This window comes from Canis lupus, chromosome 9, assembly GCF_003254725.2.
Source record: "Canis lupus dingo isolate Sandy chromosome 9, ASM325472v2, whole genome shotgun sequence".
Lineage (NCBI taxonomy): Eukaryota > Metazoa > Chordata > Mammalia > Carnivora > Canidae > Canis > Canis lupus.
In genome coordinates, this window is record NC_064251.1 from 8,634,004 (window position 1) to 8,643,905 (window position 9,902).

The 9,902-nt window shown below is 43.2% G+C and overlaps 1 long non-coding RNA gene across 1 annotated transcript; it reads left to right on the top strand.

The window, feature by feature from the left end:
* Window positions 1-2,438: 2,438 nt before the first annotated feature.
* Window positions 2,439-6,106, top strand: LOC112673008 (uncharacterized). The gene is made up of 3 exons (XR_003144641.3): window positions 2,439-2,840; window positions 4,941-5,312; window positions 5,630-6,106. It is a non-coding gene; the product is annotated as an uncharacterized LOC112673008 (long non-coding RNA).
* The last annotated feature ends 3,796 nt before the right edge of the window (window positions 6,107-9,902 follow it).

A 9,902-nucleotide genomic window follows, 5' to 3' on the forward strand; every position in this document is an offset into this window, starting at 1 on the left:
AGCATATGTAATCTGTAAAGAGCTATACTATGGACTGAATATCTGTGTCCCCTCCCACCCCAAATTCATACATTGAAACTCTAACCTCGAAACCCCAATGTGATGATATTTAGAGATGGGGCCCTGGGAGGTAATTAGGTCATGAGGGTTGAGCCTCCGTGAAGGGATTAGTGCCCTTGGAAGAAGAGGTGTGAGAGCGAGCTCTGTCTCTGTCACTTAAGAATCTAACAGGAGGACGGCCATCTGTCAGAGATGAGAACCTTCATCAAGAGATGAAGAGAACCTTCACCAAGACCCTACCCATGCTGAGACCCTGATCTTGGACTTTCCAACCTCCAGAACTGTGAGAAATACATGTTTGTTCAGGCCACCCCTGTCCCCCAACAGTCTATGACATTGTTATAGCAGCCAGACTAATGCTAGATAATAAATATTTTAGACTTTGCAGGCCACACGGTTTCTGTCACAACTACTAAATTCTGCTGTTGCAATAATTCTGTTGTAGATGATATGGGTAAATTAATGGGTGTGGTTGTGTTCCCGCAATACTTATTAAGAGCCCTGGGCTGGATTTAGCTCCAAGGCCGTCATTGGCAAACTTCTGATTTAAACCAGAAATGCGGGGTGCCTGGGTGGCTCTGTGGGTTAAGTATCTGACTTTTGACCTGGGCTCAGGGTCATGAGATCGAGCACCACACCGAGCCCCACGCCAGGCTCTGAGCTGAGAATGGAGACTGCTTATAATCCTCTCCCTCCTCCTTGCTCATTCTCTCTCCCTCAAAAGAATAAACCAGAAATGATGATGGCTTGCCCTAGGCCTAGACCACAGGCCTTGTTTTAGTAGCTCTGGAATGTTCTGATACCAATGGATTAAATGTGGAGGCTAAGGGGCAGTACAGAATCAGGATACCCTCTTGAGACCCACTTTTTAATCTTTCCATCTTATCTCGCCACTTCACGAGCATTTCTTATTTGTTATTCCTTGGACAATCCTAATGTTTATACCCATATTAAGGTAAACAGGTAAAATCTGTTTGCTTTCAATGGAAAAATAAAAATCAAGCCCATGTAGTGGGAAATATGGTGGCCTCCTCCCATAGAGCCCTGGTTTTCTGTAGAACCACAATATCCACCCCCCTCCCAACCAATCTTCTATGCCCTCAAGCTCAGTAACTCACCAATGAGTGGTGGAGGGTGATGGTGGGAGTGGTCTTCTCAGATGGGGAAGAGGTGGTTCACTGAAATTGTGCAAAATTGTCAGTGCAAGAGGCCAATAAAAAGTGAATCAACTGTTTATTGCTTTCTAGATAGCTTTTTTTTTTTTTAAGATTTTATTTATTTAGTCATGAGAGACACAGAGACATAGGCAGAGGGAGAAGCAGGCTCCCTACAGGATCCCAAAGTGGGACTTGATCCCAGAACCCTGGGATCACGACTTGAGCCAAAGGCTGACAGTCCACCACTGAGCCACTCAGATGTCCCTCTAGATTGCTTTTAAAAAATTTTTTATTTTTAAAAATTTTTTATTTTAAAACATATTTTTAAAAAATATGTTATTTTTATTTATTTATTCATTAGAGACACAGAGAAAGAGGCAGAGACACAGGCAGAGGGAGAAGCAGGCTCCCTGCAGGAAGCCAGATGTGGGACTCGATTCCAGGACCCCGGGATCATGCCCTGAGCCGAAGGCAGATACTCAACCACTGATCCACCCAGGTGCTCTTCTAGATTGCTTTTAAATTCCTCACCTTCACCAAATTTTCTGGCCTGCGCCCAGCGCAGACACACCCAGTGCCCCCATTCCCCCAGTAAACATTGTCCTTATCACCCCAAGGAAACAATGAGAGCCCTTGACCTTTGCATCTGAACAGTGAGACTGGGTTACTCACTGCTGGTTCTGTCTTCAATTTTATATGGGATATTGAGAAAAGTCACCCATTAGGGACAAGAGAAAGGAGGAGAGTAGGAGAGTGTGGGGGGGGGGGAATTCTAGCCATTAGGGAATTAGTTAGGTATCACCAAATATCTGAATATCTAGAATTTTCCCAAGGACAAGCCCCGATGGATACAGAGTAACAGAAGTAGCAATAGGGACGCTTCCATCTACTGCTGAGTGTGAACTGAACGCACAGGGGTGGGTGTGGGGGAGTAAGCCGGAGGGTCACCAGTGTCCCCAGCAACTTTCCCCTCTCCCTTCTCTGTTCCAGTTCAGGTTGCCATTCCCTCCCCGGGAACACACTGTGCTAGGTCTGGCTGCAGAGCATTCTCGGTGTAGTAATAAAGTGCACACTTATAATGTTGGGCTCAGTGACAAGAACAACATGAAATAGCGCTCTACCCACCCACTGAGAAAACCGAGTGTGTCACACTCCTCTGTGTCATGGTTTTAAAAATATCTCCACTGACGGTCCAAGTCTCAGGTTGGGTTGGAGGGGTGTTTAGTGCCTCACTGTGCCAGGTGGAAAATGTTTTCATCAGAATCCCGAGGACCTGAGTGATGGACGGCTGCTGACTTTGCACGCCTGCGTGTGTGTGTGTGTGTGCGTGTGTGCACCGGTGCCCATGAACATGTGTTTAAGGAGAATGGAGGTGGGTGGCTATTTCTTCGCTCGTTCTTTTTTTCATTTTCCCCCTTTTTCTTTCTTTTTTAATTACATGTTCCTGACAAAGAGGTGTGTCCCTGGCACTGCAGCTGAGACTCTCCTCCACCTCTGACCACACGGGGAGACGAGTACAGAGGGCTTCTCAGCGCTCAGCATGGTCCTCGGCATCGATGGAAACACCCGCTCCGGGCCAGCAAAGACCTGAGGCTTCTTGGGAATGAGCAGTTTAGAAGCTCAGTGAGTGTCCGGAGAAAGAGATGGGCTCTATCTCTTGGTTTGCCTCTATCTTGCTTCTGTGCCTAAGAAGAGCAGAGCCGGGGCCCCTGGTGGCTCAGCGGTTGAGCATCTGCCTTCCGCTCAGGTTGTGATCCCAGGGTCCTGGGATCGAGTCCTGAATTGGGCTCCCCAGAGGGAGCCTGCTTCTCCCTCTGCCTGTGTCTCTGCCTCTCTCTCTGTGTCTCAGGAATAAATAAATAAAATCTTAAAAAAAAAAAAAAAAAAGAGCACAGCCAAGGCTAAGGTCTGCTGGAATTTTGAAGGAGGGTTCAAACAACAGGGCGAGTCTTTTAACCCCTTTGTGGTTCAGTCTTGTTTACTTTGGAATCTCCAGTGCTTATCAGCTTGGCAACTGTGGCAAGTGGTTGAACCTTTAAGTCCAAGTCTCCAGACTTGTGAAAGGGGATCATAGTATCTGTGCATTGATGTTGTAGTGACAGTAAATGATGTGAGTCAAGGCAGGCGCTTAGCACGGGACCTGGCACAGAGCAAGCGCTCAAGGAACTCTACAGATCACAAACACGCGGAGGGCCCCTGGGTGGCTCAGTCGATTAAGCATCTGCTCAAGTCCTGATCCCAGGGGCCTGGGATGGAACCAGGCATCTCAGACTCCTTGCTCTGCAGGTGCTTCTCCCTCTCCCTCTGCCTGCCACTCCCCCTGATTGTGCTCACACACTCTCTCTCTCTCTCTCTGTGTCAAATAAATAAATAAAATCTTAAAAAAAATTACAAACATGGGGAAATAGTCTTTCACTTGAAGATCATACAGGAAAAATGTACATGAGGCTCCATGTGACCTGGGTCCCCCACCTGCTGTCTGACCCCATCTCCATTCCCTTGGATATTGGCTTGCTCTGCTCTACTGACCTTCTGGAATTTCTTTTCACACATCAAACACCCAGGCCTTTATGGTTGCTGTTTCTTCTGCTTGGAATATTCTATTCCCAGATATCCTCATGTCTTCCTCTGTTACTACATCCTGATACCTGCTCAAATATACTTTATTGGTGAGAGGTCTTACTCTCCTAATATCCCAAAATGCCACCCCACCACGTTGGTCCTTCACCATCCCTCTTCCCTGTGGTATCTGCCTTTTTATCACATCCTGCAGGTTATGCATTTACTTATTAATATATTTATTACCTAGCTTCCTGGCTAGAATGTAAGATCCGTGAAAGTGAGGGTTCTGTTTTGTTCATTGCAGCATTCCTAACATGGAAAATGGAGCTCAAACTACAGAAGGCATATCCTAAATATCAATTAAATGAACGAACAAATAAAATGTGTACATAATTCCCTTGTACAGAGGAAGACTTGCATGGTGACAGAGTCAGTAATTGCTGAGTCAACACTCATGCCAGGATCTTCAGGTTTCTTTCCAGTTTATCCCAATAATGAAGAATAGTGAAAGTGCTTAGGCAACCAGGAACATTCTGGGCCTTGACCTCACCTGTATAACTTTTGACCTGAGGTAGCATTCAGCTTAAATCCATGAAATTCATATAGGAATCATTCCAGTCTTCCAATTATTCCTATCATTCCAATCATTCCAATCAATCTTTCCTATCCTTGGTATTTCCGGCCCAGGTAATATAATATTTGATTGGAGATATTCCACATATGATTAGGAAAACTTTTTTTTTTTCTATTGACCAGATTCTTCTTGTTCTCTATATACCTTCCCAAAGGTCTTATAAAGCTCCCAGTGATTAGGGAGATTTGACCCTGCTTCTTCAGACTTCCTTGAGGTCACCTTGTCTGAAATAGGAGGCCTCCTCTCCTATGATTAGGTTTTTGCTTCATGTTCAAAGAGAAAGAGCTCTCCTGTCCAGGCAATGTAGTATACCCCCAAATCACATGTATACACATTATTTCTGGACTTCTAGGATTTCTATAAAATGAAGCAAATCATGTCAATTCTTAAGTCTTGGAAACTCCATCAGAGTGAACTGTGACTCCTAACAGTCGTTAAGCAAGATATTGAAGAACCTGACCAGTGAATGGAGGTATTTTCTTAAAGTTCTGGAAACACATCAGATCACTTCTTCTGTTTCTGTTCAGGTTGGGAACACCTGAGTTGGCTAAGAGTGATTCCCACTACCATCACATACTGAGAAGTAAACTCTATGGCCATCGCTGGAAAAACTCAGCAGGAAATTGGCTAAATCCTTACATGTCCTCAAATCAGTCCATGCTTTTACTGTGGATCGCAGAGCTTGGATCTGGTCTTCACCAACAACTAACCTAGCTCCGAAGACACACAAGTATCCCATTCTCGAAATGGGGTCAGGTACCACAGGAATATTTTATTTTACTTTCTCCAATTCAGAAGAGTCGCCTACCTCCTTCTGCTCTGGATCCAAGTGTTCTCAGGACTTTCAGGACTTGGTGAATTGAAGACACGGTTGGCTATTGTGCTCCATTTTGGACACAGTAAGTCATTTTCTCTTTATATCTGAAAACAGAAGCTTGATTGTTTTATATCTGGGCAGTAGAACTTGTGATCCTTCATCAGCTTGGCTGTTTATAATGACCTATGGGCCATTTAACTCACATGTAGTAGGAAACAAGTTTAAACCTTCACCTCCTCATTTATATCTCTTTCTACTTCTGAAAGGGTTCAAAGTGTGGTGAGTTCAAAAAGAAAAAGCAATGACTGCAACTTCCAATCACAAAGATTTCAGTAGGGAACTCTCCTGAAGGCAAGTTTATTTGATGGATTGTCTCCACCCTTGTCCATCCCCCCCTAGTTTCTCCAGCTTATTTGTTCCATGACATCGTTGCTGAAACTCTCCCGAAGAGGCCTCCCTCCAATGACGATGGTAGCCCAAGAGGCTGCCATCCGGTGACATCAGACCTATTGGCAGTAACCACAGTGGCACTTCTGACAATATGCCAAGAGTTCTAGGAGCCAGGCATGAGGTGGGTAATCCAAATAACCATTCCTGCCCAAGCTGCCCTCTGCTGAGACAACCCACCACTAATTAAAGGCCATCTGTTTATACCATATAGCCTATCCTGCCAGAAGCAGCCAGATGTCAGCACATTACTCTAGTCCGTGACCTCTCTTAGGATATTAACATGGATTATTTATGGGTGGGCTGAGTTGGTTACTGTATATGAGCCTCCTTCCTGGTGCATGGCTTAAGAAATTATATTATATATAAACTTTATGACGATACCATTAATTTTGGGTCTTGCCAAGTTCCAGACCTATATGCTCTGTAGTGGGGTTCTGGGCCTGTTTCAACAATAACATTTTTTAAAAACACTCTAGTGTCTCATTTCTCTGGGTTTTCCATGGGTTCCCCATAAGTATAGATATGAATACTCTCGAAGTTACTGGCAATTAGTTCTCACGGACTACCTGTGAACTACCCTCTCTCCTTCGGTTCGAGAGGAGTGCCAAGTGAGTGCCTTTTTGGAATCAGAAGAGAACTTGGTGTCATCATTCTTGATCTTCTCTCTTCTTCCAATCTGTGAGTTCAAATGTGTTCTTTCCAAAGCAGTTGCTAGGCAGATTTGTTTAACCCATGAGGGGAGGAAATGCAGAATTAAGAATCAGAAAAGCGGAATTCCAGCCCTGGGTCTATCATGGGAATGTATGTCATGGGAATCTGGGCAAGTTGCTCACTCTTTCTGGGTCTCAGACTATTCTTATATGTATTCCCAAACGATGTGTCTTACATATAAATGAGTGTTAATAATTAACTCTGAAATAAATATACATTTTTAATAAAAATATTTAAGTGGGTTGAGTTATACCCACTTAAATATTTCACTATGATGGCATTTCCAAGGCTTAAGAATTGACATGATTTGCTTCATTATATAGAAATCCTAGAAGTCCAGAAATAATGTGTATACATGTGATTTGGCGTATACTACATTGCCTGGACAGGAGAGCTCGTTCTCCTCGAACATGAAGCAAAAACTGAATCATAGGAGAGGAGGCCTCCTATTTCAGACAAGGTGACCTCAAGGAAGTCTGAAGAAGCAGGGTCAAATCTCCCTAAGCTCTCACTTGCTTATCCTTCATGCTGAATCTGCTGCATTCTATGAAATGCAAAATAAATAATGCCAAAGAGGGTTAAGTCTACATCGGTCTACTGTACACACATACACACCCACATGCATATAAAAGATTTATTTAGTTATTTGAGAGAGAAAGAGAGAGTGCAAGTGGAAGGGGCAGAGGAAGAGGGAGAGAGAGAATCTCAAGCAGACTGCATGCCAAGCATGGTGCTCTATATGGGGATTGATCTCATGACCCCAAAACCATGACTCTGAGATCAAGAATCTGACATCATGACCTGAGCAGAAACCGAGAGTCAGAAGCTCAACCTACTGGGCCACCCCAGCAGCCCAGATCTAGTGTATTTGTATTGTTAGGCTTGTCCTGCCTTCCTGAAGAGACGTCACAAGAAGAAAGTGAGAACTAAGCAATTCTGATTCGATACATTTAAAAGGGCTCTTACAGTGCAAGAGATCATGGTTTTCACTTTTACATTTTTCCTTGAATGTTCTCCCCATTACAACCAATAGCCAAGGGCCCAAACTCCATTTGTATACTATCTCACCCTTACCACTCAATATCTAATTATAAACAGATCCTCAAGATGAACTGTTCTCTACTGAGGTAGCACCACCTGCTAAAGGGTGGCTTGAAAATGGTCGCGGGCACCTTGAGGTGTTACAATATGAAGTGTTGGAGATTCTAGTGACCCTGCATGCATGAGGTCCATAATGCTGCTCATTCTGCCAAGCTGGGCACCGTTTCATAGCAAAGAAGTGCCCTGCATCCCATACCATCCCTCAAATATTTCATTGAACATTCATAAAAAACATTGAAAATCATATGAAACCTGTTAATAGTTATCTGAGCCTAGAAGCTTTTTCCATTTCACACATAAATACAGTTCACTATGTTTTATTTAACATCTCATGAATATTCCAGAAATGCAATCTTCATGTAAATTACAGAGAGGTCATACCATGCATTATTTGTAAATTCCCAAATTATTCTTTGCCAGTTTAGAAAAATCACACCGAGAATGGAAACATCACCATGGTACTGGAGTTGCCAATAAAACACATTTGTATTGGGTTGCCACAAAGGGCAGGACAGTGTGCATGCCCCTGTTTGTGTCTGTCTGTATTTGCACCTGGTCCATTCATAGGTACACATGTCTGACTAGTTCATTATGTTTGTAGCAGAGTGGCATCGAAGTATTTATATGCTAGAACAGTTAGGGTTGGCTTCATGGGTATGGACCCAGCTCATGGCTGACTGCTCTGTTATCACTGTCTTAATTAATAATTAATAATTTTTGTCAGGAGCCTGCATTTTCACTTTGCACAGAGTCACACAAATTACATAGCCATTGCTGAAAATAAGGGTTGGCAAATATTTCCTGCACAGAGCAAGATGGTAAATACTTTAGATTTTGAGGGCCAAGAGGGCATCACAGATCCTGGGTAGAAACCCACATAATGATTTTTAAAAATAACTATTTAGGGACTCCCGGGTGGTTCAGTTGTTGGATGTCTACCTTCAGCTCAGGTCATGATCCCGGGTCCTGGGATCAAGTTCCGTATCGGGCTCCCTGGGAGGAGTCTGCTTCTCCCTCTGCCTCTCAGTCTGTGTCTCTCATGAATAAAGAAATAAAAACTTTCAAAAAATAAAAAATAACAAAATTTTTAAAAATCGTGTTTATCTCATGGGCCATATAAAAACAGGTGTAGAGCTGTATTTGGTAGTTTAATGACTCTGTGCTAGAAGATTTTTATTGCAAAATAAAATATGTTACATTTAGGGCATTACAGTTCTTTTTCTGGTTTGTTTGCAGGCAGAGAATTTCATTCTATAAAGGTAAAGTAGCCTTTATAAAATCCAGGTTACTGAAAGAGGGCCCTGGAGCTGGCATGGCTGCAGACCATCCCATGGCTGGCCTCCCTACCTCCATTCTCCTCCCACTACAAGCCAGCCCACACGTCGCTATCAGACTAATTTTCCTTGAAATGCAGCTTGACTCCTGTCACTGCTCGAAAAATCCTCTTCACCGTATTTTCCACAAGATAGCTTGTGGAGCTTTCTCATTTGGATCGGAATTTCTCTGTAAAAAATATCTCTAAGATCAAATCACCTTCCCCACTTTATCTCCCATGGTGCTATCATGTCACTTCTTATCCATTACCCTTTAATGTGTGTTTGCAAAACTGGTTCTTTCAGGAGAGCATCACGCTGGCACTCCGCGGTCTCTGGATCTTTCTCACAGTGCCCTTCACGTTTGTGCTCTCACTTGGTTAGTTCTCTTATAATATTTTGGAAGCACCTAGGAAACTGTTTGAATAGACCTCCAGAATCTTCAACAGTGCCTTGTTGATAAAAGGCATTAAATAAATATTTGTGTAATTGGATTGAATTATAATACTTACTAATCCAGGGTTTAAGCCTTGAGATTATTTGTTGGATAAAGCAACTCATCCTGGAATTTTTTTTCCCCCCAAATCCCTTAACTGACATCTGGTGCAACAGACACTGATCTGATGTTTGCATTTCTAGCATCCAGTTTGCCTTCTTCCTTTCTAAAACTGAGACAGACATGCAGCCTGATTTGTTTCCTGTGCCCTCCCTACCTCCCTCTACAGGACATTTGGGTTTAGTCACAATCAACTGGGACTCCAGTTGCCAGAAAAAATATGGGATGTCCAGCCCAATTTGAATTTCAGATAAACAACGAATAATTTTTCAGTGTAAGTATGCTCCTAATATGGTCCGACTTGACTTAACCCAGGTAGACCAAAATGAAAAACTTATGTTTCATGTTTTGGAAAGAGTTTTTTCTCTCTTGTGCTGGACCAGAGCAGGGAGCCTGAAGCCACTTGCAGCCATCTTGTGACCAGCAATCTTAAGTCGTAGCAGATGCTGAGTGAGGAAAAGCAAATACATTAAAAAAAAAAAAAAAATCTGAATCCTCACTGACGTCATTGAACTGCACATCATATCTTGCCCAGAACCTG